A 24,767-nucleotide genomic window follows, 5' to 3' on the forward strand; every position below is an offset into this window, starting at 1 on the left:
AGTCTCATAGAAGTCCTGCTATTCCTTAGTGTGAAACCTGTAGTCCACAGCAGTTCTTCTCCTGATATCATATGGATCAGACTGTCTCCATAGTCTCAATCCTGCATCCTTCCTGATCTTCATGTTCTCTGCAACTGGGTGTGCATCAGTGTGGTCAGGGATCTTGGGCTTTAGCTTCCTCAAAACAACAGAATCATCATCTTCTTCTTCAGCAGCTTGAGGCACTGGGGCGTTGTTCTTTTCTTCAGCAGGGATATTCCTAGTGCTCCTCTTGGGTTTTGGCTTTGGAGCTGGAGCAGCAGCCTTGGGAGCAGCTTTGGGCTTTGATGGAGCAGCCCCTGCTTTGATTGCATCTCCCATAAGCTTTTGTGCTTTGGGTGCTGGTGTAGCATCCTCTTGCTCTTCTTCTGAATCTCTCCTCATTGAGGGCTTGCCAAGAACTTTGGCAGTAGTGGTTCTGGCCCTTTTCTTCTTACCATCACCTGCTGCTTCTCCATCATCTGATTCAATGGTAAACTTCATGGTTTCCCCTGTGGCAACTTTCCTTGGCTTTGACATTGGCTGTCTTCTTGCTGGCATCTTAGTTTTCATACCAAGCTTTGTTGCAGCTGTGCCATACTCTTTCTTTAGCACCTTCTTCTTTGAAGTGGCTTCATCTTCAACTGCCACATAATCTTCATCTTCAGAGTCAGAATTCCTCTTCTTCCTTGTCCTGGTGGCAGCCTTTGGCAGATTGCTGGGAGTGCTCCTGCTGCCATCATCATAGCTGCTAGAGGGATCTGAACCCTCACTCATCTGCACCTGTTGCTCAGACCTGTTCTGACTATCACTCTGGGCAGACATCTCTGCAAATACTCTGACAGCAGACCTTGTGAATAGGTTATAGATGAGGTAGAGTAGATGAGCATCACAAAGTACATGAGTTTTGCAAAAAAGGATGACCTAAAAACTTAGTTTTAGTTCTTCACAGAAAGCATTTCGGATCTACCGATTTGTAAACTCGGTGATACCGAAGCAGCTTTTGGAACCTAAACTAGTGAACTCGGTCAGACCGAGTCACAGTTCGGTGGTACCGAGACTGCTAGGGTTTCACAAAGAATCGAACTCGGTCACACCAATTTTCAATTTTCGGTCAGACCGAAAACGCGTGTGCTCTGGCCTAAGCCAAAATCGGTGAGACCGATTTCTACAACTCGGCCGGTCCGAGATGAATTCGGTGGAGACCTAACCCTAAATTTTCAAATCAAAACTAATCTACGGGATGTTTTCGCTGGACAGGATGATTTCAATCGTGGCAACAATCATGGCAAAGCAATGTGCTAAGAATTGGAGTTAAGGATTAGCACAAAGATCAAGTTCATACCCTAGTTCTGCGACAAACTTGCTATGGCGGCAACGGCGGTGAAGATTTCCGTTGACGGCGGCGGAGACCAGCGGCGGGAGGTTGGTGGCAACGAGAGGACGATCCGGAGACCCGAAGAGGCATAGCAGGTTACGCGCGGGCGAGGAGGTTCGGAAATTTTTCCAAAATTTGGCCCGTCGGTATATATAACCTGACCCTGTCGGTGTGACAGAGTGGAACGACTCGGTGGCACCAAGATGCAAAACTGCAAGCAGTTACTGCAACTCAGTGTGACCGAAAGGTTCTAATCGGTTGCACCGAGATTGAAAACCCTAGATCAACTTAGTGACTCGGTAGGACCGAAAAGGATGAATCAGTCAGACCGAGATGCACAAAGAGGTTTTGGAGGTTTAAGTCTATGACGAATCGGGAACTCCGAGTGCTCCTCACACAGAGTGGTTCAAATCTGACTTGATCAAACTTTGTGATGTAGCATGAATAGAGTTTGAGACGAGGAAAGCATAGATAGCTAGAGGGAGTTCTTAGGCATTCTTGTCCATCCATTTGGCAAAAGAGAAAGAGCCAAACAATCAAAACAACAAATGGATGTCCTCGAATGAGTAAAATATGCAACCAACATGCTCACACAATAAAATGGCAAATGAAATATGTGACAAAAGCATGCACAAACACTCTAGCATCTATCAAGCAATTTGGCGATGACTCGGTCATCTATATATGAGTATATTGACTCAGGAGTCAAATGAGAACATTTGATCATAGGTCATACTCATCATTTAAGCACAAGTGGGGTTACCACTTTTACATAAAGCATTGATGTGTTCACACCATTAGAGTTGCTTTAACTCAATTCATTAGAGTAAAGCTCCCCCTAGATGTGATATCCCCCCTTAGAGGGATGAACTAACCTTGGGTTTTGTCGATGATGACTTCATGTAGGTGTTGATGTAGATGCTCAATGTTGATGTAGATCATTTGGAGCAATCCTTTGGAGTGAGTTGCACTTTCAATACCTACACGGGTTAGTCCCACAAGGAACAAACAAGGATATCCATAGACATAGAGTGATGCATACACAAGATGATGTCCATGAAAGCATTGGGTTACCTTGTCCCTTGTCTTACCAACAAGAGGGTTTGTGGCTCCTTGAACTAGTGCAAGATATGGAAGTTGTTTGCACTTGTTCTCGCCAAAATGATAAGAGTGAAGTATGTTGGCGGAGTCACCCTCAAGAACTCTCTAGTTCTTCTTCTTCTGGATCCACACCATCTTCATGGGAATCCTTGGAGTTGTAGTTGTACTTGATGAAGTAGAACTGGATGTAGTCTTGGGAACCCACTTGACCAAGGCCTTGGGTGCTTCTTCAAATGCATCAATTTCCTCTTGAAGCTTGTCCTTGCCTTTTTGCTTGTGGTCTTGTGGTGGAAGATCATCTTGAGCTTGTGTCCCTTTGAAAGAAGTAGGATCATACTTCTCTTGTTGAGGAACAAACTTAGTCTTGGGGTATTGATCTTCTTCCCACTCAACTCCATTGGCATTGAACTTTCGTTCAGAACAAACACCTTGATTCTTCCCGTGTCTTCCTTGCTTGCGTACAATTTCCTCAAATTGCTTACTTCCGGCAAGGCTCTTGTAAACACCTTTCTCTATAATTCCCTTCAATAAGCTATTTTCTTTCTCAAGTGTAACTTGGCTAAGAGAATCATTAGTGGGATCAAGAGAACTACTAGAAGCAACAACATTGGATTTAGCATGATTGTTGTTACTACTAGATGAAGCATCTTTCTTGTTCTTGTTGCTAGATTTACCTTGTGGCATGTAAGTAGACAAGAGTAAACGCTTGGCAATGTAAGAAGAACTTTTCTTGCAAATATCATCATTGATTGCCTTTAAAAACTCATGCTCTTGCTCAAGGTTGAGCTTTTCAAAGCGTAGCTTATCATGAGTCTTTAAAAGTTCTCGATGATTTTCCAAGGTAGTTTCATGAGCTAACTTAAGAGTGTTTAGTTCTTTAGTTAGACGCTCAATCTCCTTCTTATCATCGTCATTCATTTTATCTTGATTAGCATGATTAATTGACGTTTCATCATAGTTTTCATCATTAGAGTTGTCAACAAGTAAATCATCATCACCTAGCAAATCATCTTCATCACTATTGAAATCAACATACTCGGATGTGTTACCTTTGGACCTTTGTCCATGAAGCATCTTCCAATTCCTTCATTTGGTGAGTCAAATATGTCGTAGGAGTTGGTTGACACAAGTGCTAGACCGGCAACACCTTCGTCTTGAGTATATTCGGAGTCGGAGTGATAACTTCTTTCGGAGTGATTGTCGGAGTCGGAGCCGGATACCCATTCACCAACATGAGCTTGATCTCTTCTTTTTGTGTAGCTCCTTGATGACTTATCCTTCCTTTCTGAGTCCTTGCTTCTCGGAGAGGGTCTTCGTTCATAACGATCATCTCTACAACTCCTTTCTCTTGGTGGTGATTCTTCTCTTCTACTTCTTCTTTTGGGAGAATCTTCTCTTCTTTTGTAGGGAGCCTTACACTCATTGAGGTAGTGTCCAGGTCTTCCACAATTGTAGCAATTACGCTCATGACTAGAAGATCTTTTGTCATTGTAGGACCTTGACTTGGAACTTCTTTCTTTGCCTCTACTCTTGTAGAACTTGTTGAAGTTCTTTACCATTAGGCTCAATTCTTCATTGAAGGTGTGTTTCTCACTTGATGATGTGGGAGCATCACACGAGGCTTTGTAAGCACCACTAGACTTGTTGTGAAGCTCTTCCTTATCCTTGAGTGACATCTCATGAGCAACAATTCTTACAATGATTTCCGTTGGCTTGAGATCTTTGTAATTGGGCATCATTTGGATCAATGTGCACACGGTATCATATTTTCCATCCAAGGCTCTTAGGATCTTCTTGATGATGAATTTGTCGGTCATCTCTTCACTTCCCAAGCCGGCAATCTCATTTGTGATGAGAGCAAGCCTAGAGTACATTTCGGCGACACCTTCACCATCCTTCGTTTTGAACTTGTCAAGTTGACTTTGAAGCACATCCAATTTGGATTCCTTGACGGAGTCGGTACCTTCGTGCATATCAATCAAAGTATCCCAAATTTCCTTTGCATTCTCAAGACGGCTGATTTTGTTGAATTCTTCGGGGCACAATCCATTGAAGAGAATATCACAAGCTTGACCATTGTATTGTAGCATCTTCAACTCTTCCGCGGTAGCTTCACGGTTTGGTTCTCTCCCATCAAAGAATTCACCTGCAAGCCAATACACACAATAGCCCAAACGGCGGGGTTATGTCCAAGAATATGCATTTTCATCTTATGCTTCCAACTAGCAAAATTTGTACCATCAAAGTAAGGACCTCTACGGTGGTAATTTCCCTCGCTAGCCGCCATACTCTCATAGGTTGTGAAACCAAGGCTCTGACCACCAAAAGCTATGGAAATCAAAGCAAATGGAGACCAAAGCTCTAATACCACTTGTAGGATCGAAGGTATGTCTACAGGGGGGGTGATTAGACTACTTGACCAAATAAAAATATAGCCTTTTCCCAATTTTAGTTCTTGGCAGATTTTAACAACTTAGCACAAATCAAGCAGTCAACCTACACATGCAATTCTACGAGTATAGCGGCGGAATGTAAAACAATTGCATATGAAGGTAAAGGGATGAGTTTGAGGGAGCAAACGCAATGTTGACACAGAGATTTTTTATCCGTGGTTCCGATAGGTGGTGCTATCGTACATCCACGTTGATGGAGACTTCAACCCAGGAAGGATAACGGTTGCTCGAGTCCATGGAGGGCTCCACCCACGAAGGGTCCACGAAGAAGCAACCTTGTCTATCCCACCATGGCCGTCGCCCACGAAGGACTTGCCTCACTAGGGTAGATCTTCACGAAGTAGGCGATCTCCTTGCCCTTACAAACTCCTTGGTTCAACTCCACAGTCTTGTCGGAGGCTCCAAAGTGACACCTAGCCAATCTAAGAGACACCACTCTCTAAGAAGTAACAAATGGTGCGTTGATGATGAACTCCTTGCTCTTGTGCTTCAAATGATAGTCTCCCCCACACTCAACTCTGTCTCATCGGATTGGATTTGGTAGAAAGAAGATTTGAGTGGAAAGCAACTTGGGGAAGGCTAGAGATCAAGATTTATGTGGTTGGAATGGAATATCTTGACCTCAACACAAGTGTAGGTGGTTCTCTCTCAGAAAATATGTATTGGAAGTGTAGGCATGTTCTGATGTCTCTCTCCATGAATGAAGAGTGGGTGGAGGGGTATTTATAGCCTCCACACAAAATCTAACCGTTACACACAAATCACCAAACTCGGTGGGACCGATTCAGAGAACTTGGTCAGACCGTTTTGGTTCAAAATGTGAACGTTAGGATTCTCGGTGGGACCGACATGCCAACTCGGTGGGACCGATTTCATTAGGGTTAGGGCATAACGTAATCTCAGTGAGACCGATTACACAAACGGTGGGACCGATTTTGGTAATAGTCAAACAGAGAGTTGGTCAGGCAAACTCGCTGGGACCGATTCGCTCATCTCGGTTGGACCGAAATGTTACGAAAAGGAAACAGAGTGTTTGCATTGCAATATCGGTGGGACCGATCGCTCATCTCGGTTTGACCGAAACATTACGAAGTGAAACAGAGAGATTACAATCCCATCTTGGTGAGACCGAGATCCCTATCGGTGAGACCGAAAAGACTAGGGTTTCTGGCAGTGGCTATGTCAACTGAACTGGGTGGCGCCGGATAGAAAGAATCGGTGGGACCGAGTTAGATATTTGGTGGGGGACATATGTGGATATGAGAAAGTAGTGGAGGGTTTTGGAGCATATCACTAAGCATTTTGAGCAAGCACCTCATTAAGCAACACCTCATCCCTTCTTAATAGTATTGGCTTTTCGTATAGACTCAATGTGATCTTGGATCACTAAAATAGAAAATGTAGAGTCTTGTGCTTTGAGCTTGAGCCAATCTTTTGTCCTTAGCATTTTGAAGGGTCCACTTTCTAATCCATGCCATGCCAATCATTGAGCTTTCCTGAAATATTTATCTTGAAATAGCATTAGCTCAATGAGCTATATGTTGCTAGGTACCAAAACCACCCAGGGATAGTTGCACTTTCACTTCCACTTGTGCACGGGCATAGCCGCTCCTCGGCAGTGTCGACGGCCAGCGCGGAGCATGGTGCTTCCACTTGGGCGTGGAAGGGGGGCTCCCTACTGCGGAGAGCCCCCGGGGCGTGTACAGCCCCGCTCTGACACGTGGCTTGCACGGCAGGGCTAGACGAGGTGTATCTGGGCACTCGTGAGCAAGCGCGGGACTCACGAGGCCCTACCTCAAGGCGGGTTGCGCCTGGTCTTGGTTCTTGTTTGCTGTGCTGGTCCTGCGAGGTGGTCAGACAACCTGCGCCGAACGAATCTCCTGAGGTTATCGCGTGAGGGGGCCAAGCACGAACGACCCCACGAGGTGACGTGAACGGGGCCGGCCCGCCAGACAGAGCTCAGCCGTTGGATTTATTGACGCTGCAGGGACGGGCCTGAGCACAGACGTCGTGCCTAGCCTACTCACGCGAAGGATCCCGAAGAAAGACGGCCGGCGCGCGGCTCCCATGATGGGTGACGATCGAGCAGGTAATAGTCATAGATAGGTTAAGCATGGGAAGCAAACTTGCTTAGGTAAATGCAGGGAAGATACATGCCACCGGGTCCGGCCCGAGCGGCTTGGGGATGATGCAGCCCGAGGGGCGCCCCCAGCAAGGTAAGCTAAAGACATAAGAAAAAGGTGTACATGCCACAGGGACGAACCCACGCGGCCTGGGATGATGCAGCCCGAGGGGCGCTCCCAGCTAAACAAACTTGGAAAATGTCACCTGGTTCTGTCGATGAAGGGGTGTCGGGGCAGCTAAAGGTACGCGGTGATGGAATTGCTCCTCACGAGCCACCGGGGCCCTGAGCCTCGGGATGGTCTTGGGGTCCAGGTGGTTCCATGAGGATCTTCTCCATCTCCGTCAGGACGGCGTGATGCCTGGCCTCCTGAGCTGCCAGGACACGCCGCAAGTTGCGCTGCTAGGCGGACGACACACTTGGCAGGCCAAAAGGCATGCGAACGTAGCTGTGCGGTGGACCCTCGCAGCGGCCCACGCGCGAAAGCCAGAAGGGCTCCTGAGATGCGGCCCTGTTGAGCCCTAGGACGTCGATGCAGACGCGCAACCCGGCATCCTCGCCTGGATGGGGAGCTGCGCCTGGTGAGTGGCGGCCGCCGCACATGGCCCTTGCGTCTTGCAGTTCCTGAGTGGTCCTGGTGATGAAGTCCTGAGCGGTGGGCGCTCCTCGCCCTATGTTCTCCTGAGGGAAACGTGCCGTGAAGCACGCCTCCAAGTGGTTCTAGAGCGCCTCCCTCGTGATGTTGGCAAGGCCTGAGGCCCTCCAGAAGAGAGCCCCGAGCCCTGCCCGAGGAGGGCGCCGGGCGCGCCTTCCTATGCGAGGGAGGGAGGCGCCCCTGGCGAGGGCGCTGATCCTGACGAGGTTCCTGTCGCGACGCCACCCTCCTGAGGTCCTGCACGGCGCAGCTGCTTCTTGTTCTTGGGGGTGGCCTCAGGAGGGCACTCGCCTTTGCTGTCGGGGTCGTCGATTGCTGCAGCTTGAAAGGCACGCTCAAGGGAGCACACCATATCTCTTTCTTCGCATGGGACCGTGATGATTCCGCCGCTTCCCAGCATCTTGGGGACATTGTAGCCGTGCTGGGTCACTGCCATGAACTTGGCCAGGGCTGGGTACCCGAGGATGGCATTGTATAGCAGACGGATGTGCGCGACGTTGAAGTCAATGAGTTCGGTGCGGTAGTTCTTGCGTTCTCCGAAGGTGATGGGAAGGCGGACCTACCCGATCGGGGTAGTGAAGCCGTCATTCACTCCTGAGAAAGGCTTGGCGGGCTGAAGCTGATCATACGGCACTTGGAGGTTGTAGAACGTGTCGACGGAAAGGATGTTGAGCCCTGCGCCACCGTCGATGAGGGTCTTGGTAACTTGCACGCTGCTGATGACTGGGGAGCAAATCATCGGGAGGGCACCTGCGGTAGCCGCGCACTTGAGCTGATCCGCCGAACTGAAGGTGATGGCGCACTTGGACCACCTGAGCGGGCGTGTGGCCTCAAGCTTGGGGAGGACTGCATTCACTTCACGAGCGAACTGTTTGAAGATACGCTGCGAGGCTGGGGCCTGAGCTCCGCCCAAGATGCAGGCGATAGCACGTGGCTCCTGGAAGCTCCCAACCCCCTCGTCTTGATGGCGGTCGTCATTCCTTCTTGGTGGCGGCGGTAGTGGAGGAAGACCGGCGTTGCCCTGAGGACGATCCTCATGAGGCTAATCCCTCTAGGCGCCCTCGTGAGGCTGATCCTGCCAGGGTCCTCACGAGGCCGGTCGCGCCACTCCTGGCGCGGGCCACGGTCGTCCCAGCGTCCACCACCGCATCCTCCTCCTCGGCCGTAGCCCCGGTCGTTGCGCTCGGGGCGTCGACCGAAGCGTCCTTCTCGAATGGCTCCGAGCTCTTGACAGTCGCTGGTGTTGTGGGTATGCAGGGGAAGGCGTAGAACGGTCGGCTGCTTTTGGATGACTCGGGCTGGTCTCTGCCGTGCTTGGTGTCCGGTTCCGCCGCGAGCACGGCTGCTCCCTTGCGCTTCACGTCCTTGGCCTTGGCTTTCTTCTCCTCTGGGTCTGCAGCCGGAAGCTAAAGGAGGGAGAGGTGCCCTTCCTCAGCTCTTGTGCACTTGGTCACCAGGTTGAACAGCTCTAGGGACGTGCACAACTCCTCGTGGATAGCGAGCTCCTCCTTCATCTTGACGTCGCGGACGCCATCAGAGAACGCGGAGATGATGGCCTCGTCCGTCACCTTGGGGATCTTGAGACGAACGTTGTTGAAGCGCTGGATGTACTTCTAGAGGGTCTCTCCTGGTTGTTGCTTGATGCGACGCAGGTCACCCGCAGCCGGGGGGCGGTCGCGAGTGCCCTGGAAGTTGGCGACGAAGCGGTTGCGCATCTCGTCCCAGGAGGAGATCGAGCATGGAGGCAGGTTCAGGAGCCACGAACGGGCGCCGTCTTTGAGCGCCTGATACGTCTCCAACGTATCTATAATTTTTGATTGCTCCATGCTATATTATCTTCTGTTTTGGACATTATTGGGCTTTATTATTCACTTTTATATTATTTTTGGGACTAACCTACTAACCGGAGGCCCAGCCCAGAATTGCTGTTTTTTGCCTATTTCAGAGTTTCACAGAAAAAGAATATCAAACGGAGTCCAAACGGAATGAAACCTTCGGGACGTGATTTTCGGAACGAACATGATCCAGGAGACTTGGACCCTACGTCAAGAGATCAAGCATGAAGCCACGAGGTAGGAGGGCGCGCCTACCCCCCCAGGCGCGCCCTCCACCCTCGTGGGCCTCACGTTGCTCCACCGATGTACTCCTTCCTCCTATATATACCTACGTACCCCCAAACGATCAGTTATGGAGCCAAAAACCTAATTCCACCGCCGCAACCTTCTGTACCCACGAGATCCCATCTTGGGGCCTGTTCCGGAGCTCCGCCGGAGGGGGCATCCATCACGGAGGGCCTCTACATCAACACCATAGCCTCTCCGATGAAGTGTGAGTAGTTTACCTCAGACCTTCGGGTCCATAGTTATTAGCTAGATGGCTTCCTCTCTCTTTTTGGATCTCAATACAATGTTCTCCCCCTCTCTCGTGGAGATCTATTCGATGTAATCTTCTTTTGCGGTGTGTTTGTTGAGACCGATGAATTGTGGGTTTATGATCAAGTTTATCTATGAACAATATTTGAATCTTCTGAATTCTTTTATGTATGATTGGTTATCTTTGCAAGTCTCTTCGAATTATCAGTTTGGTTTGGCCTACTAGATTGATCTTTCTTGCAATGGGAGAAGTGCTTAGCTTTGGGTTCAATCTTGCGGTGTCCTTTCCCAGTGACAGTAGGGGCAGCAAGGCACGTATTGTATTGTTGCCATCGAGGATAACAAGATGGGTTTTTTATCATATTGCATGAATTTATCCCTCTACATCATGTCATCTTGCTTAAGGCGTTACTCTGTTCTTATGAACTTAATACTCTAGATGCATGCTGGATAGCGGTCGATGTGTGGAGTAATAGTAGTAGATGCAGGCAGGAGTCGGTCTACTTGTCTCGGACGTGATGCCTATATACATGATCATACCTAGATATTCTCATAACTATGCTCAATTCTGTCAATTGCTCAACAGTAATTTGTTCACCCACCGTAAAATACTTATGCTCTTGAGAGAAGCCACTAGTGAAACCTATGGCCCCCGGGTCTATCTTCATCATATTAATCTTCCAACACTTAGTTATTTCCGTTGCTTTTTACTTTGCTTTTATTTTACTTTGCATCTTTATCATAAAAATACCAAAAATATTATCCTATCATATCTATCAGATCTCACTCTCGTAAGTGACCGTGTAGGGATTGACAACCCCTTATCGCGTTGGTTGCGAGGATTTATTTGTTTGTGTAGGTGCGAGGGACTCGCGCGTAGCCTCCTACTGGATTGATACCTTGGTTCTCAAAAACTGAGGGAAATACTTACGCTACTTTGCTGCATCACCCTTTCCTCTTCAAGGGAAAACCAACGCAGTGCTCAAGAGGTAGCAAGAAGGATTTCTGGCGCCGTTGCCGGGGAGGTCTACGCAAAAGTCAACATACCAAGTACCCATCACAAACCCTTATCTCCCGCATTACATTATTTGCCATTTGCCTCTCGTTTTCCTCTCCCCCACTTCACCCTTGCCGTTTTATTCGCCCTCTCTTTTCCGTTCGCCTCTTTTTCGCTTGCTTCTTGTTTGCTCGTGTGTTGGATTGCTTGCTTGTCACGATGGCTCAAGATAATACCAAATTATGTGACTTTACCAATACCAACAATAATGATTTCCTTAGCACTCCGATTGCTCCTCTTACCGATACTGAATCTTGTGAAATCAATGCTGCTTTGTTGAATCTTGTCATGAAAGATCAATTCGCCGGCCTTCCTAGTGAAGATGCCGCTACTCATCTAAATAGCTTCGTTGATTTGTGTGATATGCAAAAGAAGAAAGATGTTGATAATGATATTGTTAAATTGAAGCTATTTCCTTTTTCGCTTAGAGATCGTGCTAAAGCTTGGTTTTCGTCTTTGCCTAAAAATAGTATTGATTCTTGGAATAAGTGCAAAGATGCTTTTATCTCTAAGTATTTTCCTCCCGCTAAGATTATCTCTCTTAGAAACGATATTATGAATTTTAAGCAACTTGATCATGAACATGTTGCACAAGCTTGGGAGAGGATGAAATTAATGATACGTAATTGCCCTACTCATGGTTTGAATTTGTGGATGATTATACAAAATTTTATGCCGGATTGAATTTTGCTTCTAGAAATCTTTTAGATTCGGCCGCGGGAGGCACTTTTATGGAAATCACTTTAGGAGAAGCTACTAAACTCCTAGATAATATTATGGTTAATTATTCTCAATGGCACACTGAAAGATCTACTAATAAAAAAGTGCATGCGATAGAAGAAATTAATGTTTTGAGTGGAAAGATGGATGAACTTATGAAATTATTTGCTACTAAGAGTGTTTCTTCTGATCCCAATGATATGCCTTTGTCTACTTTGATTGAGAATAATAATGAATTTATGGATGTGAATTTTGTTGGTAGGAATAATTTTGGTAACAACGCGTATAGAGGAAACTTTAATCCTAGGCCTTATCTTAGCAATTCCTCTAATAATTATGGTAATTCCTACAACAATTCTTATGGAAATTTCAATAAGATGCCCTCTGAATTTGAGACTAGTGTTAAAGAGTTTATGAATTCGCAAAAGAATTTCAATGCTTTGCTTAAAGAAAATTGCTTAAAGTTGATGAATTGTCTAGGAACGTTGATAGAATTTCTCTTGATGTTGGTTCTTTGAAACTGAGATCTATTCCTCCTAAGCATGATATCAATGAGTCTCTCAAAGCCATGAGAATTTCCATTGATGAGTGCAAAGAAAGAACCGCTAGGATGCGTGCTAAGAAAGATTGCTTTATGAAAGCGTGTTCTCCAAATTTCTATGAAAATAAAGATGAAGATCTAAAAGTTATTGATGTGTCCCCTATTAAATCTTTGTTTTTCAATATGAATCTTGATAATGATGGGACTGAATATCATCCACCTTTACCTAGAAGGCGTTCCAAAAATTCGGAGTTTTTAGATCTTGATGCTAAAACTGATAAAAGTGGGATTGAAGAAATCAAAACCCTAGATATTAATAAACCCATTATTTTGGATTTCAAGGAATTTAATTATGATAATTGCTCTTTGATAGATTGTATTTCCTTGTTGCAATCCGTGCTAAATTCTCCTCATGCTTATAGTCAAAATAAAGCTTTTACCAAACATATCGTTGATGCTTTGATGCAATCTTATGAAGAAAAGCTTAAGTTGGAAGTTTCTATCCCTAGAAAACTTTATGATGAGTGGGAACCCAATATTAAAATTGAGATTAAAGATCACGAATGCTATGCTTTGTGTGATTTGGGTGCTAGTGTTTCCACGATTCCAAAAACTTTGTGTGATTTGCTAGGTTTCCGTGATTTTGATGATTGCTCTTTAAATTTGCACCTTGCGGATTCCTCTATTAAGAAACCTATGGGAAGAATTAATGATGTTCTTATTGTTGCAAATAGGAACTACGTGCCCGTAGATTTTATTGTTCTTGATATAGATTGCAATCCTTCATGTCCTATTATTCTTGGTAGACCTTTCCTTAGAACGATTGGTGCAATTATTGATAGGAAGGAAGGGAATAGTAGATTCCAATTTCCATTAAAGAAAGGCATGAAACACTTCCCTAGGAAGAAAATAAAACTACCATATGAATCTATCATGAGATCCACTTATGGATTGCCCACCAAAGATGGCAATACCTAGATCTATCATTGCTTTTATGCCTAGCTAGGGGCGTTAAACGATAGCGCTTGTTGGGAGGCAACCCAATTTTATTTTTAGTTTTTTTGCTTTTTGCTTCTGTTTAGGAATAAATATTTGATCTAGCCTCTGGTTAGATGTGTTTTTATGTTTTAATTAGTCTTTGTGCCAAGTTAAACCTATAGGATCTTCTTGGATGATAGTTATTTGATCTTGCAGAAAATTCCAGAAACTTTCTGTTCACGAAAACAATTGTTAAAAATCATCAGAACGTGATAAAATATTGATTCCAATTGCTGATGATCAATAAACAAATTTTCTAGATCGTCCTATTTTGGCTGATTTGTTCGAGTTCCATAAGTTTGCGTTAGTTACAGAGTACTACAGACTGTTCTGTTTTTGACAGATTCTGTTTTTCATGTGTTGTTTGCTTATTTTGATGATTCTATGGCTAGTAAAAGAGTTTATAAACCATAGAGAAGTTGTAATACATTAGGTTTAACACCAATATAAATAAATAATGAGTTCATTACAGTACCTTGAAGTGGTCTTTTGTTTTCTTTCGCTAACGGAGCTCACGAGATTTTCTGCTGAGTTTTGTGTTGTGAAGTTTTCAAGTTTTGGGTGAAAGATTTGATGGATTATCGAACAAGGAGTGGCAAGAGCCTAAGCTTGGGGATGCCCATGGCACCCCCAAGATAATCTAAGGACACCAAAAAGCCAAAGCTTGGGGATGCCCCGGAAGGCATCCCCTCTTTCGTCTACTTCCATCGGTAACTTTACTTGGAGCTATATTTTTATTCACCACATGATATGTGTTTTGCTTGGAGCGTCTTGTATGATTTGAGTCTTTGATTTTTAGTTTACCACAATCATCCTTGCTGTACACACCTTTTGAGAGAGACACACATGATTCGGAAATTATTAGAATACTCTATGTGCTTCACTTATATCTTTTGAGTTATATAGTTTTTGCTCTAGTACTTCACTTATATCTTTTAGAGCACGGTGGTGGATTTGTTTTATAGAAACTATTGATCTCTCATGCTTCACTTAGATTATTTTGAGAGTCTTAAATAGCATGGTAATTTGCTTAAATAATCCTAATATGCTAGGTATTCAAGATTAGTAAAAACTTTCTTATGAGTGTGTTGAATACTAAGAGAAGTTTGATGCTTGATGATTGTTTTGAGACATGGAGGTAGTGATATTAAAGTCGTGCTAGTTGAGTAGTTGTGAATTTGAGAAATACTTGTGTTGAAGTTTGCAAGTCCCGTAGCATGCACGTATGGTAAACGTTATGTAACAAATTTGAAACATGAGGTGTTCTTTGATTGTCCTCCTTATGAGTGGCGGTCGGGGACGAGCGATGGTCTTTTCCTACCAATCTATCCCCCTAGGAGCATGCGCGTAGTGCTTGGTTTTTGATGACTTGTAGATTTTTGCAATAAGTATGTGAGTTCTTTATGACTAATGTTGAGTCCATGGATTATACGCACTCTCACCTTTCCATCATTGCTAGCCTCTTCGGTACCGTGCATTGCCCTTTCTCACATTGAGAGTTGGTGCAAACTTCGCCGGTGCATCCAAACCCCGTGATATGATACGCTCTTTCACACATAAACCTCCTTATATCTTCCTCAAAACAGCCACCATACCTACCTATTATGGCATTTCCATAGCCATTCCGAGATATATTGCCATGCAACTTTCCACCATTCCGTTTATCATGACACGTTCATCATTGTCATATTGCTTTGCATGATCATGTAGTTGACATAGTATTTGTGGCAAAGCCACCGTTCATAATTCTTTCATACATGTCACTCTTGGTTCATTGCATATCCCGGTACACCGCCGGAGGCATTCATATAGAGTCATACTTTGTTCTAGTATCGAGTTGTAATCATTGAGTTGTAAACAAATAGAAGTGTGATGATCATCATTTTCTAGAGCATTGTCCCAAGTGAGGAATAAAAAAAAGAGAAAGGCCATAAAAAAAGAGAAGGCCCAAAAAAATGAGAGAAAAAGAGAGAAGGGACAATGTTACTATCCTTTTACCACACTTGTGCTTCAAAGTAGCACCATAATCTTCATGATAGAGAGTCTCTTGTTTTGTCACTTTCATATACTAGTGGGAATTTTTCATTATAGAACTTGGCTTGTATATTCCAACAATGGGCCTCCTCAAGTGCCCTAGGTCTTCGTGAGCAAGCAAGTTGGATGCACACCCACTTAGTTTCTTTTGTTGAGCTTTCATATATTTATAGCTCTAGTGCATCCGTTGCATGGCAATCCCTACTCCTTGCATTAACATCAATCGATGGGCATCTCCATAGCTCATTGATTAGCCTCGTTGATGTGAGACTTTCTCCTTTTTTGTCTTCTCCACATAACCCCCATCATCATATTCTATTCCACCCATAGTGCTATGTCCATGGCTCACGCTCATGTATTGCGTGAAGGTTGAAAAAGTTTGAGATTACTAAAGTATGAAACAATTGCTTGGCTTGTCATCGGGGTTGTGCATGATGAGAGCATTCTTGTGTGACGAAAATGGATCATGACTAAACTATATGATTTTGTAGGGATGAACTTTCTTTGGCCATGTTATTTTGAGAGGACATAATTTCTTAGTTAGTATGCTTGAAGTATTATTATTTTTATGTCAATATGAACTTTTATCTTGAATCTTTCGGATCTGAATATTCATTCCACAATTAAGAAGAATTACATTGAAATTATGCCAAGTAGCACTCCACATCAAAAATTCTGTTTTTATCATTTACCTACTCGAGGACGAGCAGGAATTAAGCTTGGGGATGCTTGATACGTCTCCAACGTATCTATAATTTTTGATTGGTCCATGCTATATTATCTTCAGTTTTGGACATTATTGGGCTTTATTATTCACTATTATATTATTTTTGGGACTAACCTACTAACCGGAGGCCCAACCCAGAATTGTTGTTTTTTTGCCTATTTCAGAGTTTTGCAGAAAAAGAATATCAAACGGAGTCCAAATGGAATGAAACCTTCGGGAACGTGATTTTCGGAACGAACATGATCCAGGAGACTTGGACCCTACGTCAAGAGATCAAGCAGGAAGCCACGAGGTAGGGGGCGCGCCTACCCCCCAGGCGCGCCCTCCACCCTCGTGGGCCCCATGTTGCTCCACCGACGTACTCCTTCCTCCCATATATACCTACGTACCCCCAAACGATCAGATACGGAGCCAAAAACCTAATTCCACCGCCGCAACCTTCTGTACCCACGAGATCCCATCTTGGGGCTTGTTCCGGAGCTTCGCCGGAGGGGGCATCCATCACGGAGGGCTTCTACATCAACACCATAGCCTCTCCGATGAAGTGTGAGTAGTTTACCTCAGACCTTCGGGTCCATAGTTATTAGCTAGATGGCTTCCTCTCTCTTTTTGGATCTCAATACAATGTTCTCCCCCTCTCTCGTGGAGATCTATTCGATGTAATCTTCTTTTGCGGTGTGTTTGTTGAGACCGATGAATTGTGGGTTTATGATCAAGTTTATCTATGAACAATATTTGAATCTTCTGAATTCTTTTATGTATGATTGGTTATCTTTGCAAGTCTCTTCGAATTATCAGTTTGGTTTGGCCTACTAGATTGATCTTTCTTGCAATGGGAGAAGTGCTTAGCTTTGGGTTCAATCTTGCGGTGTCCTTTCCCAGTGACAGTAGGGGCAGCAAGGCACGTATTGTATTGTTGCCATCGAGGATAACAAGATGGTTTTTTTTATCATATTGCATGAATTTATCCCTCTACATCATGTCATCTTGCTTAAGGCGTTACTCTGTTCTTATGAACTTAATACTCTAGATGCATTCTGGATAGCAGTTGATGTGTGGAGTAATAGTAGTAGATGCAGGCAGGAGTCGGTCTACTTGTCTCGGACGTGATGCCTATATACATGATCATACCTAGATATTCTCATAACTATGCTCAATTCTGTCAATTGCTCAACAGTAATTTGTTCACCCACCGTAAAATACTTACGCTCTTGAGAGAAGCCACTAGTGAAACTTATGGCCCCCGGGTCTATCTTCATCATATTAATCTTCCAACACTTAGTTATTTCCGTTGCTTTTTTACTTTGCTTTTATTTTAATTTGCATCTTTATCATAAAAATACCAAAAATATTATCCTATCATATATATCAGATCTCACTCTCGTAAGTGACCGTGTAGGGATTGACAACCCCTTATCGCGTTGGTTGCGAGGATTTATTTGTTTGTGTAGGTGCGAGGGACTCCCGCGTAGCCTCCTACTGGATTGATACCTTGGTTCTCAAAAACTGAGGGAAATACTTACGCTACTTTGCTGCATCACCCTTTCCTCTTCAAGGGAAAACCAACGCAGTGCTCAAGAGGTAGCAGCGCCATAGGGAACCAGTTCGCCATGACTTTCTCGTCGCCGTTGGCTGCCTCGATGCTCAGCTCGTAGAGCTGAAGGATCTCCGCGGGGTCGGGGGTGCCGTCGTAGCGAGGAGGCAGATCCGGCTTGAGCTTGCCCAGCGAGGCGACGCTACGCAGGTCGGGGGTGAAGGCGCGACAGCCGGCCGTGGTCACCGGGACCCGTCTTGGAGGCGGAGCTTGGTCTTGACGCCCGCGCGCCACCACGGCGGGCGGTGCTGGGCCTTGCTGCGGCAAACGATCCTGGCGCGGCGGTGCGAGGAGTGGAGGAGCGTTCTCTTGCAGTCGAGGGACTTCTTGACAGCTTCTTTCTTCACGCGCGGGCGCCGGACGCGGTGGGTCGCGCCGCAGAGCCGCACGCCTTGGCGCCAAGGCGCCGTCTTGGTGCAGAGGTGGTGGAGGCGCTCCGTGAGCTACGTCGCCCATAGCTGGTGGAGGGCGAGGCAGAGAGAGGGATGACGCAGGGGAGGCGCTTGCGGCGCGGACAAGCTCGGCATGCGGTCGAGCCAGTCCTCGTAGAGGTCGTCGACCGGGCGGTAGCGTAGGAGCTCGTGCGCCACGAGGAGCGCGGTCTGTGCGTCCATGGGAGCGCGACGAGCGTGGGACAACGAACCAGCGGGAGTCGGTGATGGAGTGGCGGTGTGGCCGTCCCGCCACAGTGAGGGGTGCAGCGAGGACGCTTGCTGCTCGTTTCCCGCCGGGCCGGCGGCGGCGTTGGCGGCAGGCGATGGAGAGCGACGGGGTGGCCCGCCGACAGGGGCCGTCTGAGCAACGCGGGTGGCGAGGGCAGCCCAGCGCTCAGCGCGGGCGCGGCGTGCGTTCGCCATGGAGACGATGAAGCGACGCGACGCAGAGCGACGGAAGGGAAGCCTTGGCGCACCCCTACCTGGCGCGCCAAATGTCGGATCACGGGTTCCGGCAAAACCCTTAAGGTTCGAACTCTGGGGTGCGCGCGAAGTTCTTTCCCTCATACCGATCCACGCCCTAGCTTGCTAAGATCTCGCGGACGAACTCAACGAACTCACAACGCAAGAGATACAAGATTTATACTGGTTCAGGCCACCGCTGTGGTGTAGTACCCTACTCCAGTGTGGCGGTGGTGGATTGCCTCTTGGGCTGATGATGAACAGTACAAGGGGAGGAACAGCCTCCTGAGGTTGAGGTGTTCTTGTGCTTGGCTAACTTGTGTGCGTGGATTCGCTCAGCTCGGGCTTGCTTGCGAGCTCCGAACTCCGTGCCTGCTACGGTGGTGGCTGGTTCTGCTTATATAGGCCCTGGTCCTCTTCCCAAATATTGAGCGGGAAGGGAGCCAACAACGGCCAATTTGAAAGGGGACAACTAGTACACTTATCCTGACAAAAGCGGTCTTCGCCTGCAAAAGGCTCTGGTGGTGACGCCGCCTTGGGCTCCATGGTGACCTCCGTCTTGCCGTCCTGCTAGTCTTGGTCTCGTTGCACCGACATGGAAACCTTTGCCTGACGCCTCGGTACTCCGCTCCTGCGCTTGCTTCATTAGCACCAAAGGGGAAACAAGGACACTGCACGCGCTGGCGCCCGCCTGGTCTCGATCGTCATGGCTCACGTCACGAGAACCTCGCGAGGTTTGCCTTGCCTTGATCTCTCTGCCCCTCGCGAGCCAACCCGGTGAGGCCGCTCCTGAGGAGGTCTTGTGCCGTCCGCCTCGCGAGGCTTGGCCCCTCGCGAGGGTCTTGGATGCCTTGTTGATGAAGATGGGCCGTACAGGCCTGCTAGCATAGCCACGCCGTGGGCCGCAGGCAGGCAAGTCTGGGGACCCCCGTTCCCAGAACGCCGACAGGCTTCCACGGAAATATCTACCTCCCCGCCCCCTTGCCGAAAGCCACATTTCCCCTGTTTCCGCCTTCGTTTCCAAGTTGAAACCTTCACTCCTTGCTTGCAGCGTCGCCTCCTCGTCGATGACCCTCCTTCACGCTGCTTGGCCTCGCCTATCTAGGCAGGTAATCCACGCCCGACCCCCATCCTCCTACTCCTTCCACATCCCACATGCCCCGACCGCCGGTGCGACACCTTCCACCCAAATCACCGACCCCTCCACCAAATAAGCGCCGCCCTAAGCCATGGTGTACGTAGTATAGCCGGGATCTCAAGGAGCATTTGGCAGCGGAGAAGCAAATCGTAGCCGCACAGGCGGATGAGGTCGCGATGGCTTCCATTCGTGTCGACCCCTAGATCTTGGAGGAGCACCTCGCTGTCGAGGCCACCGTCAACGCCTCGCGCGCCGATGACGCGACGCGGTTGGCTGTTTGGTTCAATTGTGCAATGCGATGTTCAATTGTTGCGGGTGTGTTGTGTTATTGTATACCATATGAGAAATAAATCGAATTCGGTTGTACTAAATACATGAGAAACAAATACAATTGCTATATTTCCAAGTTTTTAAGCATGCTTGGTTTGGTTAACTGTCTGATCTTCTATTAGGAGTATGTTATATTGTGCAATGTGCTGCTCAGTTAACGTTTGGTTCATTTGTTGTGGTGTTTAGTTAACTGTTTTTTTGGGTTCAATTCTGCAATGTGATGTTCAATCGTTATGGGTGCATTCTGTTATTGTATACCACGTGAGGAATAAATTGAATTTGGCTGTACTAAATACATGAGAAACAAACACAATTGCTATATTTCCAAGTTGTTAAGCATGCTTGGTTTGGTTAACGTCTGATCTTCTATTAGGATTATGTTATATTGTGCAATGTGGTGCTCAGTTAATGTTTGGTTCATTTGTTGTGGTGTTTAGTTAACTGCTTGGTTCAATTCTGCAACGCGATGTCCAATTGTCGTGGGTAGAATTTTGTATTGTTGTGTATGTGAGGAATAAATCGAATTTTGCTGCACTTAATACATGAGAAACATATACAAGTGCTATATTTCCTAGTTCCTAATCATGCTTGGTTTGGATAAATAGGTTTTCCATGTGGCTTGAATTAATCTGATGAATCTGCAATGTGCTTATTTTTAATCAACATATTTTACTGATAGCATGCGAACCCTTACTTAACCTGATGACTAACTACCTTATATGTGTTGCAGGGAAACAATGGGAAGCACTAAGGTTTACACTCGAGGTTAGCACGTGCATGGTCCGTTGTCTAATAACACATTATTATGCAATTACAAGAACCTTTCTAATATTTAGGTTTTTAACAATTTGGTCTTGCACATGTTGGTCCTGCTGTCAGAGGTTTTGACCCACAGTTCGACCCTTTTTGTATATGGGGATATAAGTTGTCCATTAATATAAGTCTAGTCAAGAAACTCAGAAAGATTGTTAGGATAAAGAAATTAGCGACAAAAAACAACAAGATCTTTTTCTGCACAATGAAGAAGACATCCGTTCACTATAGGATGGTACTAACTATTATACCTTGCCTTTTTTATTCCTTTGCCCCAATTCCAATATAGAGAAGATATCTATGCACATCCTTGTTTTCAGGCCTTTCCAAAGCAGTTCACTGATGATTACCTCTCAAACCACCTCTATGGTCAGGAGGCGAGGAAGGTTTTCATACAACACCGACGGTTCAATATTTAAGTGTTTCTGAAGAGGACGAAGGACGGACGGTCAATCATCCACAGGCGCTGGCCTAAAGTTGCAAAGACCTTCAACATGAATGAAGGATCAATATTCGCCTTCCGCTTGAGCAATTTTCCAGATGAGATGCATCTGTCTATATACCGTCTATGATGCTAATTTCGAAAGGTTCTACATGTTGCATGCGAAACTTGGTGCTGGTGCAGTTGTGTAATTGGGTAGCTGAGTGCTGAAGCTATATCATGTTGTACTCTGATGTATGTCAATTATGAAATCCTGCTTCCTTAATATGGAAATGAAACATATTATGTGCTTAATATGAATGTCAGTTAGATTAATAAATGGATTATTAATAATAGGGCAATTAGCCTGCTAATGGCGAATTAGCCTACTAATTGGGTTTTGCTATTGCAAACGGTTATTCAGAAAATACCGTGGGCGATGAACTCAGGCAACACACACAGTTTCTAGGAATAAACCGTGTTGGATAAATGAACAATCACACACGACCATCTCTTGAAAACTATTTGCGTTAGGCCACCTTGCGCAAACGTTTACGAAAAACTGTGTGTGATGGACAACCATTGCCACATAGTTTCTTCTACGCACCATGTGTGATGCATTCAATAACGCAAATGATAAAATTGTTAATATCGTGTGCAATGGCAACGCTATCAGAAACGATTTAACGGGGAAAATTGTGTGTGATGTACCTATGAACGGAAACATTTTCTTTGGAGCGACTGTGTGGGATGTACATACGAACGGAAATGTTTAGCGGGGACTCACTGTGTGGCATGTACTTGCGACCGGAAACAATTTCACTTGTATAATTGTATTTTTAGCCCTACTGTACGTAATTCCGTATTTGAGCGCTCGCCGATCGCACACGACCTCATTTTGTCGAGCGTGTGTGCCAGGAGGGAATATCCCCTACGGTCTCTGGGTCGTGTGGGAAGGACCCCCCTATCACCGTCACTCACTAGGCGACGGTGATAACCCACAAGTATAGGGGATCGCAACAGTTTTCGAGGGTAGAGTATTCTACCCAAATTTATTGATTCGACACAAGGGGAGCCGAAGAATATTCTCAAGTATTAGCAGCTGAGTTGTCAATTCAAACACACCTGGATAACTTAGTATCTGCAACAAAGTATTTAGTAGCAAAGTAGTATGATAGTAACGATAACGGTAGCATAAGTAATATTTTTGGGTTTTGTAGTGATTGTTAAGCGAAGAACAATATGTGAAAAGCTCGTAGGCATTGTATCGGTGATGGAGAATTATGCCGGATGCGGTTCATCATGTAACAGTCATAACATAGGGTGACACAGAACTAGCTCCAATTCATCAATGTAATGTAGGCATGTATTCCGAATATAGTCATACGTGCTTATGGAAAAGAACTTGCATGACATCTTTTGTCCTACCCTCCCGTGGCAGCGGGGTCCTAATGGAAACTAAGGGATATTAAGGTCTCTTTTTAATAGAGTACCGGACCAAAGCATTAACACATAGTGAATACATGAACTCCTCAAACTACGGTCATCACCGGGAGTGGTCCCGATTATTGTCACTTCGGGGTTGCCGGATCATAACACATAGTAGGTGACTATAGACTTGCAAGATAGGATCAAGAACTCAGATATATTCATGAAAACATAATAGGTTCAAATCTGAAATCATGGCACTCGGGCCCTAGTGACAAGCATTAAGCATAGCAAAGTCATAGCAACATCAATCTCGGAACATAGTGGATACTAGGGATCAAACCCTAACAAAACTAACTCGATTACATGATAAATATCATCCAACCCATCATCGTCCAGCAAGCCTACGATGGAATTACTCACGCACGGCGGTGAGCATCATGAAATTGGTGATGGAGGATGGTTTATGATGACGACGGTGTCGGATTCCCCACTCTGGAGCCCCGAACGGAGTCCAGATCAGCCCTCCCGAGAGAGTTTAGGGCTTGGCGGCGGCTCCGTATCGTAAAACGCGATGAATCTTTCTCTCTGATTTTTTCTCCCCGAAGGTGAATATATAGAGTTGGAGTTAAGGTCGGCGGAGCTCTAGGGGGCCCACGAGGCAGGGGGCGCGCCCTGGGAGGGCAGGCGCGCCTCCCACCCTTGTGGAAAGGGTGTGGGCCCCCTTGAGGGAGTCCTGGACTAAGGGGTCCTCGGGCGTCTGGCCTGTTATTCATTGGGCCGGACTGACGGGCTGTGAAGATATGAAGGCCGAAGACTATATCCGTGTCCAGATTGGACTTTCCTTGGCGTGGAAGGCAAGCTAGGCGACCAACTATGAAGATTCCTTCTTATGTAACCGACCCCATGTAACCCTAGATCTCTCCAGTGTCTATATAAACCGGAGAGCATAGACCGGATGGGGGCATACTCATTACCATATTCACATAGGCTAGACTTCTAGGGTTTAGCCATTACAATCTCGTGGTAGATCAACTCTTGTAACACTCATATTCATCAAGATCAATCAAGTAGGAAGTAGGGTATTACCTCCATAGAGAGGGCCCGAACCTGGGTAAACATCGTGTCCCCCGTCTCCTGTTACCATCGATCCTAGACGCACAGTTCGGGACCCCCTACCCAAGATCCGCCGGTTTTGACACCAACATTGGTGCTTTCATTGAGAGTTCCACTGTGCCGTCGACGAAAGGTTTGATGGCCCCTTCAATTGTCAATAATGACGCTGTCCAAGGAAGAACCTTCCTCCCCGGACAGATTTTTGGGTTCGGCGGCTTCGTACTACGGGCCAACTCGCTTGGCCGTCTGGAGCAGATCGATAGCTACACCCCTGGCCACCAGGTCAGATTTGGAAGCTTGAACTACGTTGCGGACACCCGTGGAGACTCGATCTTCAATGGGTTCGAAATCGCAGCGATCGCTCCCCCTCGTCCCGATGAACATGACTTACATCTGTTGTCGGATCACATCCAGGAGATGGATCCTGTTGCTGCAACGGCCCCAGAACCAAAGCATATCGTGCCCTCCGAGGCCACAAAGTCCGCGGCGTTGGAGCCGCACACGGACTCGACATCTTGCAATGTTTGCATCAATGGAACTCCGGACTCGTCTCCGGCTATACGTTCCGGACCAGGTACACCTGCGGACACCGAGCTGGATCGGTTATCGATTTTCAAAGTTAGCGCCGCAGACATCTTCCAGCATTCCCCTTTGGGTGACGTGCTAAACTCTTTAAAGAACTTGCCCTTGGAGAAGGACTCACAGCCGAACTATATTCGGTTCGAGCTAGAGGCGGACGACGAGGAATTTTGCTTCCCACCCGCCACCCACTTCATAGCCACTGTCGATGACTTAACCGACGTGCTTGACTATGG

This window comes from Triticum aestivum, chromosome 7D, assembly GCF_018294505.1.
Source record: "Triticum aestivum cultivar Chinese Spring chromosome 7D, IWGSC CS RefSeq v2.1, whole genome shotgun sequence".
NCBI classification, from domain to species: domain Eukaryota; kingdom Viridiplantae; phylum Streptophyta; class Magnoliopsida; order Poales; family Poaceae; genus Triticum; species Triticum aestivum.